The 16,682-nt window shown below is 42.3% G+C and overlaps 1 protein-coding gene across 4 annotated transcripts in view; it reads left to right on the top strand.

Moving 5' to 3' along the window:
- Positions 1 to 16,682, top strand: part of LOC115255007 (uncharacterized) — a 717,425-nt gene that overhangs the window by 175,284 nt on the left and 525,459 nt on the right. The gene's annotated exons all lie outside the window — the stretch shown is intronic.

Raw genomic sequence — 16,682 nt, 5'->3', positions numbered from 1 at the left:
TTAAACAGTTAGTATTTTACATTTTTTACAATTTACAGTTGAAAATTATACAAGCGAATTTGCCTGCTACAAATTGGCGTTCTTCCAAGAGTTTCTTCTAAATTTTTCCGGCAGCACCTCGTGAGATAAATCCAGGAGATCTTACAAGGGATCCTCTAGGTGTTCTTCTACGTTTCCTCAAGGACTTCGATAAGGAGTTCCTCTTTTTGAAAATTCTGCCGTCTGGAATTCCTTCCTTAGTGAATTTATTCCTGATGGAAATTCTCAACGAGTTTTTTTTTATTAAGTTCTTTTTTGGAATTACTCGAGCTTCCAGAAATATTTCCATAAGTTCCTTATACATTTTTTTTTCAAAAGTTCTTTCAAGAGGTTTTCTAACATTTTTTTCAAAGAATTCCTGAAGCAGTTTTGAATGAAATTTGTCGAGAGATCCTTTTAAATTTTGATTGGACTTTAGATTTACTCCTAATTAGGATTTGGATTCAGATTTACTCCTAAAGCTCCTGCTGGGATTACATTCCACCAGAAATTTCTTCTGGAAATTAAAGAGAAATCTTCTGAAGACTTTCAAAAGGAACTAATGAAATCCTAGAGCAAACTGTATGCATATCGAAATGAATTACAAGTAAAATCTCAAAATGAACTCCTAGAAGAATATCAGAGATAACTCTTTAGACATTCTGGAAGCAACTCCTGAAGGAATCCCGGAAGAAAGTCCTGGAGAAATCCCGAAAAGAACTCATGGAAGAATTCATGCAATCCCCAATCAACTCCTGGAAGTAACTCAAAAGGAACTTCCAAGGTTTCCAGAAGAAGCATTAGAAGGAATCCTGTAAGACTTTTTCCTGAAGTTCTTTCCAGGATTTCTCCGGGAATACCTTCGAGGATTACTCCAGAAATTCCTTCCGAGATTCCTCCAGGAACTCCTTCCGGGATTCCTCCAGGAACTCCTTCCGGGATTCCTCCAGGAACTCCTTCCGGGATTCCTCCAGGAACTCCTTCCGGGATTCCTCCAGGAACTCCTTCCGGGATTCCTCCAGGAACTCCTTCCGGGATTCCTCCAGGAACTCCTTCCGGGATTCCTCCAGGAACTCCTTCCGGGATTCCTCCAGGAACTCCTTCCGGGATTCCTCCAGGAACTCCTTCCGGGATTCCTCCAGGAACTCCTTCCGGGATTCCTCCAGGAACTCCTTCCGGGATTCCTCCAGGAACTCCTTCCGGGATTCCTCCAGGAACTCCTTCCGGGATTCCTCCAGGAATTCCTTCCGGGATTCCTCCAGGAACTCCTTCCGGGATTCCTCCAGGAACTCCTTCCGGGATTCCTCCAGGAACTCCTTCCGGGATTCCTCCAGGAACTCCTTCCGGGATTCCTCCAGGAACTCCTTCCGGGATTCCTCCAGGAACTCCTTCCGGGATTCCTCCAGAAACTCCTTCCGGGATTCCTCCAGAAACTCCTTCCGGGATTCCTCCAGGAACTCCTTCCGGGATTCCTCCAGGAACTCCTTCCGGGATTCCTCCAGGAACTCCTTCCGGGATTCCTCCAGGAACTCCTTCCGGGATTCCTCCAGGAACTCCTTCCGGGATTCCTCCAGGAACTCCTTCCGGGATTCCTCCAGGAACTCCTTCCGGGATTCCTCCAGGAACTCCTTCCGGGATTCCTCCAGGAACTCCTTCCGGGATTCCTCCAGGAACTCCTTCCGGGATTCCTCCAGGAACTCCTTCCGGGATTCCTCCAGGAACTCCTTCCGGGATTCCTCCAGGAACTCCTTCCGGGATTCCTCCAGGAACTCCTGCCGGGATTCCTCCAGGAATTCCTTCCGGGATTCCTCCAGGAATTCCTTCCGGGATTCCTCCAGGAATTCCTTCCGGGATTCCTCCAGGAATTCCTTCCGGGATTCCTCCAGGAATTCCTTCCGGGATTCCTCCAGGAATTCCTTCCGGGATTCCTCCAGGAATTCCTTCCGGGATTTCTCCAGGAATTCCTTCCGGGATTTCTCCAGGAATTCCTTCCGGGTTTTCTCCAGGAATTCCTTCCGGGATTGCTCCAGGAATTCCTTCCGGGATTTCTCCAGGAATTCCTTCCGGGATTCCTCTAGGAATTCCTTTCGGGATTCCTCCAGGAATTCCTTCCGGGATTCCTCCAGGAATTCCTTCCGGGATTTCTCCAGTTATTCCTTTTAGGATCTCTAAGTTGAAGCGAGGCAGGCCACGTCTCAGTGGGGATGTAGAGCCACAAAAAAGAAGAAGAAAGAGAATAAGAATTTCCTTACAAAAATATGTTTTTATGAGAATTTTTCCAGACTGCCCATTTAGTTTTTCCAACTTTTCATATTTATTGTTCTGTGGAAAACAATTTTCATTTTGTATTTTTTTTTGTTTTTGATTGCTGACAAAATTTGCTTACGATTTCACTAAAAAATGTGTCTATGATGCTTCGTTCTTGAGTAATGATTTTTCAACGTATGTGGTGTCTGTGGAAAATGTTTGATTTCCACTGGAGTTTTCCGGAAAATCAGGCGACTCTTTTTTTTTCAATTTAGTTTTTGTTCATATATATCAGGCCAAACATATATTAAGGTCCTATCTGCAGAAGAGAGGCTCTCTTTGGTTTCCCTCTCTTTCGTTAATAGGTATCTCAGTTGTTTATTTGAATTATGATTGTCTCCTTGCATAGAACGATGGTCAAAACAATCGTCTTTTGATTTGTACTTCAAAAGCAGTTGAAAAGTGTACCATTACATAGCAATAATTGAAAGAGCAAGTGAACAAAGAAAGCCTCTCAAATGCAGATAGGAACTATTGAAATGTTTGGCCTGATATGTGAAAAATCATTAAATTCTGAGAACCTTCATACCAATTTGTACGTTAACAGAAAAAAAACCTTTTGTTACAAGTTTTAGAAAGGGAGCGTTCATAAATGACGTAGCTTTTTTAAGCGTTTTTCAACACCCCCTCCCCCTCGTAGCTTTTCGTCACAAATTCGGATACCCCCTCCTACTAATGACGTAGTTTGACGAAAGTCTCTATATAGCAATCAATCTACCACCATTTCATTCTCGGATTCGTCAAGAAGCTCCTTTTGGGATTCCCATTTTTAAGAATTCATTTTTGAATTCCTTCAGCACTTTCATCTGGGATTTCTCCAAGAATTTCCTATAGGATTTAATTTGAGAATTCCTTCTTTTTGTATTCCTTCAGGGGTTCTTTCAGAGATCCCTACAATAAATCTCTCCAAAGTTGCTTCTTCCAAAAGTTCCTCCTGAGATTTCTCCAGGAGTTTTTTCTACCGTTTTCTATGAGTTGATCCATAGTTTCCTCCAGGAGTTCTTTCAAGGTTTCCTTTTCCCCTTTTCTTCGGACAATCTGACAGTTTCTGAAGGGATGATCGTGAATTGCGAGTAAAGCCCCTAGCGCTGTGATTCTGTGTCCCGTTTTTCGATTAAAACCCGATTTAAACTGAAGCATCGTCGTTCTAAGTGTTCGGTAGTAGCGTCTTTTGACGAAGACAGTGAAGGTTGGCAGTTTAATTGGTTGTCGTCTTCAGATTAATTCTGCCAAAATCGGTGATAGTTGTTTTGTTGCTATTAGCTGCCATCTTATCACACTGGCTCATTCGAGCTTTCATCAGTCAGCCTGGGCGCTGTCCATAAACTACGTAGACTCATTTTGGGCAATCTCAGACCCCCCCCTCCCCCTCCGTAGACTTTTGTTCATACAAAATTTTCAAAATTTGTATGGAGCGTAGACTTTGGCCAGACCCCCCCGTCCCCCCCTAAGAGTCTACGTAGTTTATGGACAGGCCCCTGGGCACTCAATGTTCACTCGGTCGGCGATTTCTAAAACTAATCTCACACAACCAGAGAGTATGACGTTGAGCACATAGTGGCTGAGGTGCGATGCAAAGAGAAAAGAGATCGGATAAGCGTCGAAGCACACTCTGTGGAAACTATATGCAGAACGCATAAACCGTACATAGTAGATGAGTTGCGATGAGTGCGGAGATGCGATGGAGCGGCTTCGACGCATGTGATCGCAAGAGAACGCAAGAGAATGCTTGTCGGGTATGGATTTTATGATTGCGCTCGTTGTGTATGTAAAGCAATGCGGATTTAATGTGTTGGGAATGCTAGTATGTAATATAAAATGCGTTAATATGTTGTTGTTTTTAAACATAACCCAATGCTTTTTCACATGACATGCATTATAAAATAGTATCCATCAAATCGTTTAAGTTTATTACAGCATAATTTTGTTAATACACTGAATTCTTTTTTTACACGACTTTTTTTTACGCGATTTTTTTTTGCACGACTTTTTTTACGCGATTTTCTCGAAGTTACGCGACTTTTTTTTACACGATTTTGGTCATTTGCGGAGGGCAAATCGCGTAAAAAAAATTTCCTTTGGATTTTTTTTGCGCGATTTCTCGAAGTTACGCGAACTTTTTTTACACGATCTTTTTTTGCGCGAACGCATCAATCGCGTAAAAACAGAATTTAGTGTATATGTGTAAAAGAAAACATTTTATTTTCTCTGTTCGGGATTTGAATCAAGTGATCAATGTTTGATATGGTCGTTTGCTCAGTGCATGTTATTCATGTGCAAGTTAGAAAGGTTAAGGTTTTATGGTATTCAACTTAATTGCTAAAAGGATTCTGATCAAAAAGTTATGTTTTTTTTTCTTTGCCAGGCAAAACTAGATCCCTTAACGAAAATAGTGTGACATCAATTTCGATTGATACTCTTTTACCTAATATAAGGACTGTATCGTTAATTATGAGTACACCTGAAAATTGCTGTATCTGAAAATATTTTATTTGTTTTGTAAATAAAATTCAATTACATTGTTTATTGACCATCAGAAAAGCCCATGGTATCATTTTATATTTAATTTTTCGTGGATCTTGCCAGCTCTCGCACCTTCTTCTTGGTGTTCTTCATAAGGTTTTGGATAACCGTTCCGTCGATGGTTTTGCTTGGGTTGGCCCAGTTTTTCTTGAATTTGATGACGTCGTCTGCTCCTCTATCCTTTTGCCGTAATTTCCTTTTCATCAAAGCCAAACACTTCTTAATGTGCCTAATTTGCGGGCAATTTGAAGGGTTCATTGCCTTTTCCACAAATTGGACATTGTTTTCTTCATACCAGTCAAAGGTGTCACGCGCATAGTGGCAGGGTGCCATATCCGATCAAAATAATGTGGGACCTTTGTGCTTTCAGATGAGTGGCAGAATTGGTTTCTGGAGGCATGCCTTCCGGTATATTTCGACGTTCATACTTGGGACTTTGAAGAAAGGTGACGATTTCATACCACTTTGACAAATTGCTTGCCAAACTAATACATTTTCCCAACTTTTTTGCAAAAATTTGATTTCTCCGAATTCGGAACACCAGTGCCACGCTTCACAGTGAAAAACTGTGCTCCTGGAAGTGCCTTGTTGTCCAATAAGAAATACGTTTCATCATCCATGATTATGCACATGTAATTTTTGTTCAAAACATCGTCGTACAGTTTCCAAGCTCGAGTTTTCACATAATCCGCCAGAATTTGACTGTTTTTTGGACATTTCTGTTTTGGGGTAAGTTTTCAGGGAATTACGCTCCTTGGCGCGCTGAACCATACCAATAGTCGTTCCACACTTTTTTGCGCAATCTATGATGAATACCTCTTTTTCTTTTGAAGATTTTGGTTTTCTGTCGCGTCCGGGTGAGTCTATCAGTGTGTTATGCATACCGAATCGTTTGACAGCATTTTGTACAGAAAAAAACGCTAATACCTCCAACTTTTGCTAATTTTCTTAGCGATAATCATTTTTCATAGCAGTACCTGGTCACAATCGATTTTCGCTTCTCATCCGTAAACACTCGCGTTGCTCCACTTGAGGAAAAACTTTAACTTTTAATTAAGGTTATCTTTTGTTTACAACGCTAGCAACACATAAACACACAGCAGTTGTCAAAATAAGACTTAGTCTTTTTAATACAGGGCCTCAAAGATGTACTCATAATTAACGATACAGTCCTTATGATGAATATTGTGTACTTATTAGAGACATCTTTTCTCGTCAGGTTTCTCGTAGATATCGCCGAAAATTTTGTAATAAAAAAAACCTATACCCTTAAATTATACATACTTGACGATTTTTTGTTTCTTTTTGCTGAGGTCAGCACAATCAAGTAACGTTTTAATGCCGAAAATCAGTATAACAGTCTCATATTGATTTAAATTGAAATCAACACTCATATAGCCCAGTTCGGAAAGTAAAAATATGTGTGTACATAAAGACATCGCTCACGCGGATATGATTACATGTTATACATTCTTTTCTCAAATAATTATTTCACCAGATTTTTTTGAACTGGTCGGTTTTTGCTATTGCAACAGGATCAAAACTGAGTAAGTTATAGCAAAAAAAAACCACCCGCGCAAAATAAAAAGCGGGTGAATTTTATCTTTCAGCTCTTATAGGTGAAACGATCATTTCACTACCCACATCCAAAGAAGCGCTTCAACATACAAGCGACTTCATCGATCAAATCACGCGAGTCGTTGATGCGCACGAAATAGGCGAAAAAGGATGTGAAAACAACATGCGCACCCTCATTGAAAACCTCATGCACTATGGCCTATCAAACATCCCTCTTCTCATCTCATAACTTATCGCATCCGATCGCATCTCACCTTACCCACTATGGTCACAGCCTGACGAGTAAAACCAAAACAACCTTGTCGGTGTCTACATCTGTGTTGACCGAAGCAGAGAAACTGAAACGTTCCAGAGATGATGCTGCTGATGGACATGTAAAACCACTGGACGAGCTTTTACTGAGGATGCAAAACATGTTTGATAACACTAACACCAAGATTGAAACTGCAGTGGATAGCTGTAAACGTGATCTACAGGCAGAGATAAACACACTGCGTGCCGATGTGCGGAAAATCCAATCAGAATGTTCATCTGAAATCAGGCGCCTATCTGATTCAGTAATGGAAATCGGTGTTGATGTTAGAACAAACAAGCAACGTATTTTGGTCGGTGAGAAGAGGAATGATTTGCTGCTTTCCGGAGTTCCCTACCTTGCTGCGGAGGATCTAATGGGCTACGTTACTAGCATTTCAAATTATTTAGGCTACGGTGCCGATTGCATTCCGCATATCTACCCGAAACGTTTGACAAGGACCCCGATTCCAGCTGGAGCAACTCCACCGATCGTACTGCAGTTCTCATTCAAGCTTGCAAGAGATGAGTTCTACAATCTTTGGAATTTCCTTTAGAACTTCTTGCTAGGTTTCCTAAGAAGTTACTTCCTCGATTCCTCCAGCACTTCCTTCTGCGTTTCCTTCAGGAATTCCTTCCGGCTGCATTTTCAAAGTACAAAAATCTTGTCATTTACAGAACGGGAAAAGCTGAAAATGTTACTCATTGTTCCCTACGTTTCGGCAAGTAATGAGTAGCATTATCAACTCTGTGCTGATTGACCATATTTCCATTCACTCAAATTTGTTCTTAACGAAGGAACTCCTGCAGTAAGCTAGGTATTTAAGTTCAGGATTTGCCTTTCTCGTACACTAAGTGTACCGGAAAGGCTATATGTTCACTCCAAAAATGACTTTTTGATAGAAGCCCCGGAGGGTCGAGTCATATATACCAATCAACTCAGCTCGACGAATTGAGATGATGTCTGTGTGTGTGTATGTGTGTGTGTGTGTATGTGTGTGCGTGTGTGTGTGCGTATGTGTGAGTGTGTACAAAAAAACTCACATCACTTTTTGGCAGTAAACCTCAACCGATTTCAATGACCGCCGGTTCATTCGACGCGGAATCTGGCCCCATTGTTTCCTATTGAAAATGGTTCGGATCGCTCCAGCCGTTCCGGAGATATGGCCATTTGGGTGTTCCGGAATGGTACCCCAAGAAGGGACCAGATATGAAAATGCATCAAACCTAGGCATGCGACATATCAAACCACGGCATTTTCGATAACCTGATGAGCGATAAGCAGCAACATAGTCTTGGACCATATCTGAACCGGTAGTGTTCCGGAACCGGTTCCGGGTGTCCTGCCGGAAGTGGCCATATATACAAGTGAACCAAACCCATGCATGCGACACATCAAACCACGGCATTTTCGATAACCTCATGAGCGGTAAGCAGGAAAATAGTCTCAGATCATATCTGAACCGGTAATGTTCCGGAACCGGTTCCGGGTGTCCTGCCGGAAGTGGCCAAATATACAAGTGGCCAAATATACAACAAACCACGGCATTTTCGATGACCTGATGGACAATGAGCAGGAAAAACATCTCAGACCATATCTGAACCGGTAGTGTTCCGGAACCGGTTCTAGGCGTCCCACTGGAAGTGGCCAAAAATACAATTGAACCAAACCCATGCATGCGACACATCAAACCACGGCAGTTTAGATAACCTGATGAGCGGTAAGCAGGAAAACAGTTTCAGACCATATCTGAACCGGTAGTGTTCCGGAACCGGTTCTAGGCGTCCCGCTGGAAGTGGCCAAATATACAATTGAACCAAACCCATGCATGCGACACATCAAACCACGGCATTTTCGATGACCTGATGGACAATGAGCAGGAAAATCATCTCAGACCATATCTGAACCAGTAGTGTTCCGGAACCGGTTCCGGGGCTCCCGCAGAAATGGTCAAATCTGAAAGAGAAACACATACCCATACATGCGTCACATCAAATAGCGGCTTTTTCGATTACCTAATGATCGGCCAGCAAGTGTTTCGGAATCGGGTTTGAGTGGCCGGAAGAGGCCAAATGTAAAAGTGAATCAAATCAAGGTATGTGACACATCAAATCGTGGCTTTTGCGATAACCTGATGAACAGTTAGCAAGAAAATAGCCTTAGATCACACTAGAGACAACTGGTAGTGTTCCGGAATTGGTTCCGAGAGTCCCGTCGAAATGTTCAAACCCTGCATGTGACACCTTCAATTTGCAGCGTTTTTAGTTAACCGATGAACAGTTAACAAGACAATAGTGTCAGACCATATTTGGTTCAGCCGGTAGTTACTCGGAATCAGATCCGGGCAGTAAAATGTAAAATTTAACCAAACCCATGGATGCGGTACATCAAACCACGACAACCTGATGGAAAAATAGGGTCAGACCACATTAGGTTCCCGGTAGTGTTGCGGGTTCGGCTGTGGCTTCGAAAGTGGTTAAAAGTATAGATAGTAGAGTAATAGAGTAGATAGTAGAGATCCGTGTTGGTGAATCCGTTGTATCCAAACGAACTGTCAAAATCTGTATCCAAACGAGCATGACGTCACGATTTGGACAACATCAATGGAGCGCATGACGTCATATTCAACCGTCACGCTCTTGAAAATTACTATTTACACGCTTGAAACATTTTAGTCAGCGGTGTCCGCGGATCTATGTTTACTCTACTATCTATAGCTAAAAGTAAAAGTGAGTCAAAGTGAGTAAAGGTGAAGAATTAGCAATAAAATAATCTCAGACCAGAATTGGGACAACCGTTAGTGTCACGGAATCAGATCTGGGTATCCCACCGGAAATTGCCATATATAAAAATGAACCAAACCCATACATACGACACATCAGATCGCAGATTTTTTGATAACCCAATAAACGGTTAGCAAGAAAATAGCCTTAGATCACATAAGACTAGCTGTTGTGTAGCAGAACAAACGTTCATGTGAAAATCAAAACGTGTCTTTGTTTAATGGTCTGATAAACATTCGGCATGAACAACAGTGACGAATAGGTCTAAGTTCTCATATATGAAAGAGAATAAAATATAGACAAAACTAAAGCGATTTCATCAAATCGCACCATTACAGATTCCTAAGGTTTAAATTTATAGCAGGATGGGTCAACGTTGAATGGAAAAATTAGATTTTGATCGTGTCAACCCTGAACAGAAGATGGCGGCTGTTTAAAGGAATTTTGAACTCTAAAACTATGTAAAATAAGTGTATTTGGTATAAGAAATATGTTCGAAGTCCACCAGAGTATCCAAGATAGCGGTCCAAAATCCAAGATAATGCCCCGTATTCAAGTTAGCGCCTTTTTTTTAGGATTTTGAATTCTTGCATTATGGGCATATGTTGTATGGAAACATGTCCAGAATTCAGAAAACCCAAGCTGTGCGCTGTTTCACAAGATCTGCAATATGACTATAATTGGAATGGGAAAGAATGTCGGTCTTCGTCCAAAACTGGTAACCAGAAAATCATAGACGACATGCCAAAATTCAATACCGTCTACCCCCGTTGGTTTGAACGACACCTCATGCAAACCAACGGGGTTCATTTTCTAATTTGAACTTCTAGTAACCCTGTGGGCATCGAAAAACACACTGATGGTAACCCTTTTTGCTGTTTTGTTTTGATTCTGCGTTCCGTTTCACCCCGTTCCATAGGCAGAATGACGTTTGAATTATTTTAAGTTTGAACGATGTGCAGATTAGAGGGGGTCAAATTAAAAAGTGTTCAGATTAGATGAGGTCAAACCAACGGGGGTAGACGGTACGGCGATTGTTTCATGTAATTTTAGGTACGGAGTCCAAAAATGAATACCAGAACATCCAAGATGGTGTCTCAATGTTCAAGATGGCGTTTAGTTTAGTTGGAGTAGATACCCGGAGTCAAAAAATGATGACCGGAAAATCTAAAATGACGTTTCAAAATTTTGCGGCTTCATGACACTTGTTTGGTTTGAATTTTGGACCGTTGTCTTATATTTTCTGAATATTGGATGTAATGCTAATATAAAATGTATCCATATTGAGTTGATTTAGCAAGCAGTTTTCATTTTGTATTTATGTCAATGTCATCAACATGTCGCTTGAGTTTTGTTGAAAGGATATTTAATAGCACGAGAAAGGCACCATCACCACTAGGTGGATTAATTAGGGTTTTTTTTATTCAGGTTGCATCCCACCCATGGTTTACGCCGCCATGACCCCAAAGGTGGATCAATCCTGCACATTTCCGTGTCTGTTTGATTCTTACAGCTGCAGATTGGGCTCTCGATTTGCTTACTCGGTGAGGTACCACGATTGCCCGGTAACGGAAGTTATAGCTAGCAGCCACGTACTTGAATGGAAGGCCCACAGGTGAAACCCATGCCAGATGATGCAGCGAGCAAAGCATTTTCTCCGAAACTGCTAACAACATGAGACCGCTTTTTTTTTTTTGCTTTTCACCCAATGCACTGCGGTGTCAGAAGGAGTAAAATGCGTTTTTGTTTCGGGGAACACTTTATGTGCACTTTATGAGCGCGAGTGTTGAACTGTGGTCGTGGTTTCTCATGCGAAACGTGGAAAATTTTGCAACTTCGACGGTGGTTGGAGCGTTTTTTCATTGAAAACCAACGGAAAACAACTTTCGGCGATGATTGTTCAGGTTGGCAAAATTGTCGCCACAAATTTGAGGCTGTTTGATAAAGACTGTTGGCGCGCAACACATGATGAGGAAGTTATGGATCCATTTAGCTGAAGCTGTAAACGTGCGAATCAGAAAAGCTATGCTGCTGGCGCAATAAAGAACCTTCAATTTTGAATAACTTTCAAAATATTTACAGTCTCTTCTAATACGAATTATATTACACTTTCGGCGAAGAGACGAACCAGCCAAGGGCTGAAAGTCTCTATAATAAAGACAAATCAATCAATCACTTTCGGCAAATTATAGCATGACACTGCAACTTGTCAGCCGTTGTAAGAGTGTACAGAGCAATCAATTTTCACTGGAAAACTTCATGGTTGCCATTGGGTTCTGCTTCGTTCAAGCGACCGTTTCTTGGCCGAAAACTTGCAGCTGTACACATAGCAGGAAATCATCAAGTGCCACCAAGAATAATAAGCTTTTTATTGCTTCGAGCGTTGAGAGGCACAATTCAGTTTTATGACACTTTGACCACTTCTTTTGTCTATAGAAGCCACACAACCAAGTGTACATGACGGATGTTGGAAGAGCAAGTGCAAAGCTTCGCATTCGATTGTTCCGAGTTTAATTTTCTCGAATTATAGTCCCATTCACACTTCCATAAAATATGACCCCAGCAATTATGTGGCTTGAATAAAACAAGATAGCGTCAGGCGTGTGTCAGTAAAAGCAACAGAAAAATTAAAGTTTATATTATGTTGCACTAAAACCAGAGCAACAATCTCAGAAAGCGTACCACACGTTCTCCATTCATCAGGGATTCTCGTCAAAAGTGAAAAAAGAACACTGCACTCTGTATCTGTGTGGCAGTCAGCAGAATCCCGATCGGTGCACTCGAGTTGTTTATTTTAGTCACATCTTACTTCAAAAACAAAAGCTATCAAATGACAATAAAGTATCCGGCAAGCTGGTCGACCCCAGAGCTGCTCTCAGCATCCCAGCATCCCAGCATTGTCTAAAGTTGATGTTTCCGAGCTGTCGTCCTAGTTCTTCAGCTTTTCCACTCGCAAAGAGTGAATGCGGAACGACCAAGATGATGACGATGCCGGACCACCGAGATGACGACGATGGCCATGATACTGCTTGCTGATGCTACTGCTGGAAAGTTGACCTGCAAGGAAACGTGATTCCCGGAAAAGATACACATCTGGATGGTGTATAAAAAATATGTTATGTTTGGGGATAGTTTTCTCGGGATGTTAAATGAAACTTTAAGGAAGCGTCGTTCTTTGCAATAAAACTTCAACAAAGTGTTGCTAGTAAGGTGCTGTTAAATGGAAATTGCATCGCAAAATGATGAATCATTTACTTTAGAAGAATGATCTATGGACAAAAAAAAATAAGTTCCTTAAAAGATGTTCCAGAAGAGTTTCATATTTTGAAAATTAATTCAAATTTCATAAAGAATCTCTCTAGGATGCTGTCACAACTCAACTCGAACAAAAATCTACAAGCATAGATTTGCTTTTAATCTTCAGTTTTTATTTCATAACAACATAAGCACAACATCTCCACCGACTCCATTATTCAATCGGCAACGTCTCGAAACTGTCAACCAACCAGACATCCAACTACCGTTTCCACTAAAGCAAACATCCGCAAGCTATCCGGTTTCGATAGTACTCTCCATCTACCGTACTTTCATCTTCACCCAACAACAAATGTAGCATCTACCATCGTGTGATGTGGTCAACCGAGTTTTACGCATCAGCAGCGAACTAATTTTGTCGCGCCTCGAACAGTTTGACTTTGGCCTGGGTCGCCGTCCAGCCCAACGCACGAAGCCGAGGAAGGGCCAACATGGTGGGGGATTTAGTACCAACAAAGCGCAACGGCAAAAGTTTGCCTTCTCCACCGGCAGCGACCGACGACAAGTTGATTTTAGTTTCATTCACCCATTCTCCCATCGATCGCTTTGCGGAATCACAGCAGAAGCAGCAGCATGAGCAGCATCCTCGGTGACCATTCGATGGTCGTTCCAATCGGTTGCTAAGACCCTGGGGCTCCTCTAGCCGTGAGACGATGACGACGACGATGCATGAGTGAGTGGGAGATTGTTCCTTCCAATGGCCGGAAGCTTTCATCATCTCTCATCCATCGTTGACCGAGCATGGTGTCATGGAGGGGTAGCAGGTGTAGTTTTCTGGTAAAAATATATGAATGTTCCGGGGTTTATGGTGGCCCTGTCAAAATCAACGTTTTCTGCAGAGTGACTTTCATTTGCATTACGTTAAATTACGGGAATTAGGTTAGTTAAGTAAACTTAAACTTAAATTTGATTGACCGTCCGCAGTTGCTACTCCAGGCACGGTGAAGGCTGGGTATACTGCACAATTCAGATCCCATTGTGATCCACTAGCCTCTGCCCAGCAACTCCTATCCTTAGGGAACCTTAAGGAAGATCGGGTAACCAACTCCGGTGGGACCTTTGGTAATAGGCTGACAGGGAAGGGAGGATTTGCTTCGGCAAACCTGAGCGTCTGTTCTCCAGGAGGAGCGGCTCACAACAGCGTCTGATCCCCATGTTAGGGGCGGTTGATCTACGTCCGAGTGCCAGGGAAGGACTCCAAGCTCAACTGTGCACTATGGCCCTCCGGAAAGTAGGGGGTTGGTGTCACGCCCTACGAGCCAGCCGCAAAAAAAAACATTGTAACGGAAAATCAGCAACAGAATAATTCAAACCGAGACCAACGGCAACGACCCCAGCGAACAAAAAGGACTTGCGATTGGAAACTCGGTACGTGAAACTGCCGATCTCTCAACTCCGTTACGAGCACCCGCATACTCGCCGATCTACTGAAGGACCGCGGGTTCGGCATTGTAGCGCTGCAGGAGGTGTGTTGGACAAAATCCATGGTGCGAACGTTTAGAGGTAATCATACCATCTACCAGAGCTGCGGCAACACACGCGAGCTGCGATCAGCTTTCATCGTGATGGGTGATATACAGAAGCGCGTGTTCGGATGGTGGCCGATCGACGAAAGAATGTGCAGGTTGAGGATCAAGGGCCGATTCTTCAACTTCAGCATAATAAACGTGCACAGCCCACACTCCGGAAGTAATGACGATGACAAGGACGCATTTTACGCGCAACTCGAACGTGAGTACGATCGCTGTCCAAGCCACGACGTCAAGATCATCATCAGGTATCAGGTATCAGAAGGCCAGCTCCAGAGGCACGTTATCCTCCATTTGGGACATTTGTGCCATCGCCATACATATAAGCCTATTTCATCATTTACCTGAGGGAGAATGGGACAAGGGATGGAATGGGATTAGGAAAGGGAAAGGTGATGAAATAGGAAGGGATACCCTAGAAAAGGGAATGAACGCATAAGCACAACGAGAGCTCATAGCCCATACCACAACGGGTTATCAGTGCCCTGAAAAGGACACTGTAAAACGCATAAGCGTAAAGAGAGCCTATAGCTCATTGGAGGTAGCTTGTGACGTCATGCGACATTCAATATGACATTGAAAGGCACGGCATCGAAAGCGTCCTCAATATTCAAGAAATCACCCAAGCAAAACCTGCGTTTGAGCGAGTACTTTCTTGAAAACATATACAACTTTGTGTAAAAGAGTCACTGTGGACATCCCAAATTGGGAGGTGTGAGTTCACATGAATAGGTATGTCAGCCAGACGAACATCACAGATATGATAATCGACAATGCGTCTCAAGCATTTTAGAAAGAACGAGTTAACCAGATAAATCTGAAACTCATTCCATCTTTATACAACGCACGCACCCTTTCGGGATAAAACTGTGGAAAAATTTCTCGCCATGAAAGTACCCCATAGAAAACTACAAGAGTTCAACACATGTTTGAAATACTCAAATCCCTCTGGAGAAAAATAGAACAAAACTCCATTTCCTCCTGGAGATTTGAATTAAGCAGAGCTTTTTAGGGCTCACTGAGTCGATTATATAGCTATAATTCTCAAGCGGAAGCTAGAGATTTGTAACTATACAAAGAAAAAAAAAATATCCGAAGATATTTTGAACTTGAACAGATCAGAGTTCCATTCAGGAATACCTCTTGCAGTCCGCACAGACCGCAGTGGAAAAGCTTCTTTTAAAGCAATAGTAATGGTATACCACAATGGAGGGCGTTGTAGGTACAAAACCGCAATGAAACTCTCTTGGAGTAGCAATGGAAGCGAGTTATCCACAAAATGTGGTCGCAACCAGTTAGTACAGGTTCCCCCCTAGTTCGTTGAGCAGCGACGCCTCTGAATACGCAAATTTTGCAAAGCAACACTCAAAAGTGCAAAGAAGGTCAAATGGAGACTCCTCATCTGACACATGCCAATCAGTCAACTCATGACAAATTCTGCTCATGCAGAGATTGGTTTGGTGGTTATCCATGAACTGGACTACCTAAGTAATCCATCAAACGGAAGCATCTCAAAATAATGTTTGAGCTACTTTAGATGATGTAATTATCGTAGCAATACTGCCAAATATCAGCGAAAATATGCTGAATACAAAAGCTTGCTTGAAGGCATCCATAAGGAAAGGTTGAAACATACTGTTAACGTTATTCTAAGATATAGCATGCTCGAGGCACGACACTTTTTTTATAATGAAAGAAGCAAAACTGGGTTCATAAGGTAACCTTTACAGAAGTTACCCTACGAAAATAAGCTTTTTGAGGTAGAGTCACTTGGGCCACGCACGCTTTTTACGCTGAAAATTGATCTGAGGATTCCTAGCCGTAGCCACTACCCAAACTAGACAGGATTACACACTTCACAATCACAGGACAGCACAAAAAGGAAACATCAACGACAAACCAATCCGGTGTCAATTGAAAAACGCCAATGGCGAAAACGCATTAAGTGAACCCATATTGGTAGTAACGTAAGCTAATTTACAACATTTGAATAATCCCGCCCTTATTTAGCCTCAAATTTGAGACTTAAGAAGGGCAACTGATTATATATCGGAGAAACGCAAGGTCCGCTGCACTATTGCTCCGGTTAGCGCAGTAAGGGCGTAATACTGTGGAGGACGCACTAATTCTCCACAGGCTCCGTTTGTGGTTAGGTTTTTATTAGACCCCCCTAACCATTAATTCCTTGGCACGGTAAGCATACAGCCGCATAACACCATAAATTAGGGGTCACCTGTTTAGTGGACTATTACCATTGGATCAGGCGATCCGTAGTGTTATTCTTAGCCAATTGAGACAATCGCTACCGACACTACACAGCTATCTAGGCAGATTGGG

The sequence above is a fragment of the Aedes albopictus genome, chromosome 2, assembly GCF_035046485.1.
Source record: "Aedes albopictus strain Foshan chromosome 2, AalbF5, whole genome shotgun sequence".
Lineage (NCBI taxonomy): Eukaryota > Metazoa > Arthropoda > Insecta > Diptera > Culicidae > Aedes > Aedes albopictus.
The sequence above is the reverse complement of the archived record's forward strand: the minus strand, read 5'-3'. Positions and strand labels throughout refer to the sequence as shown.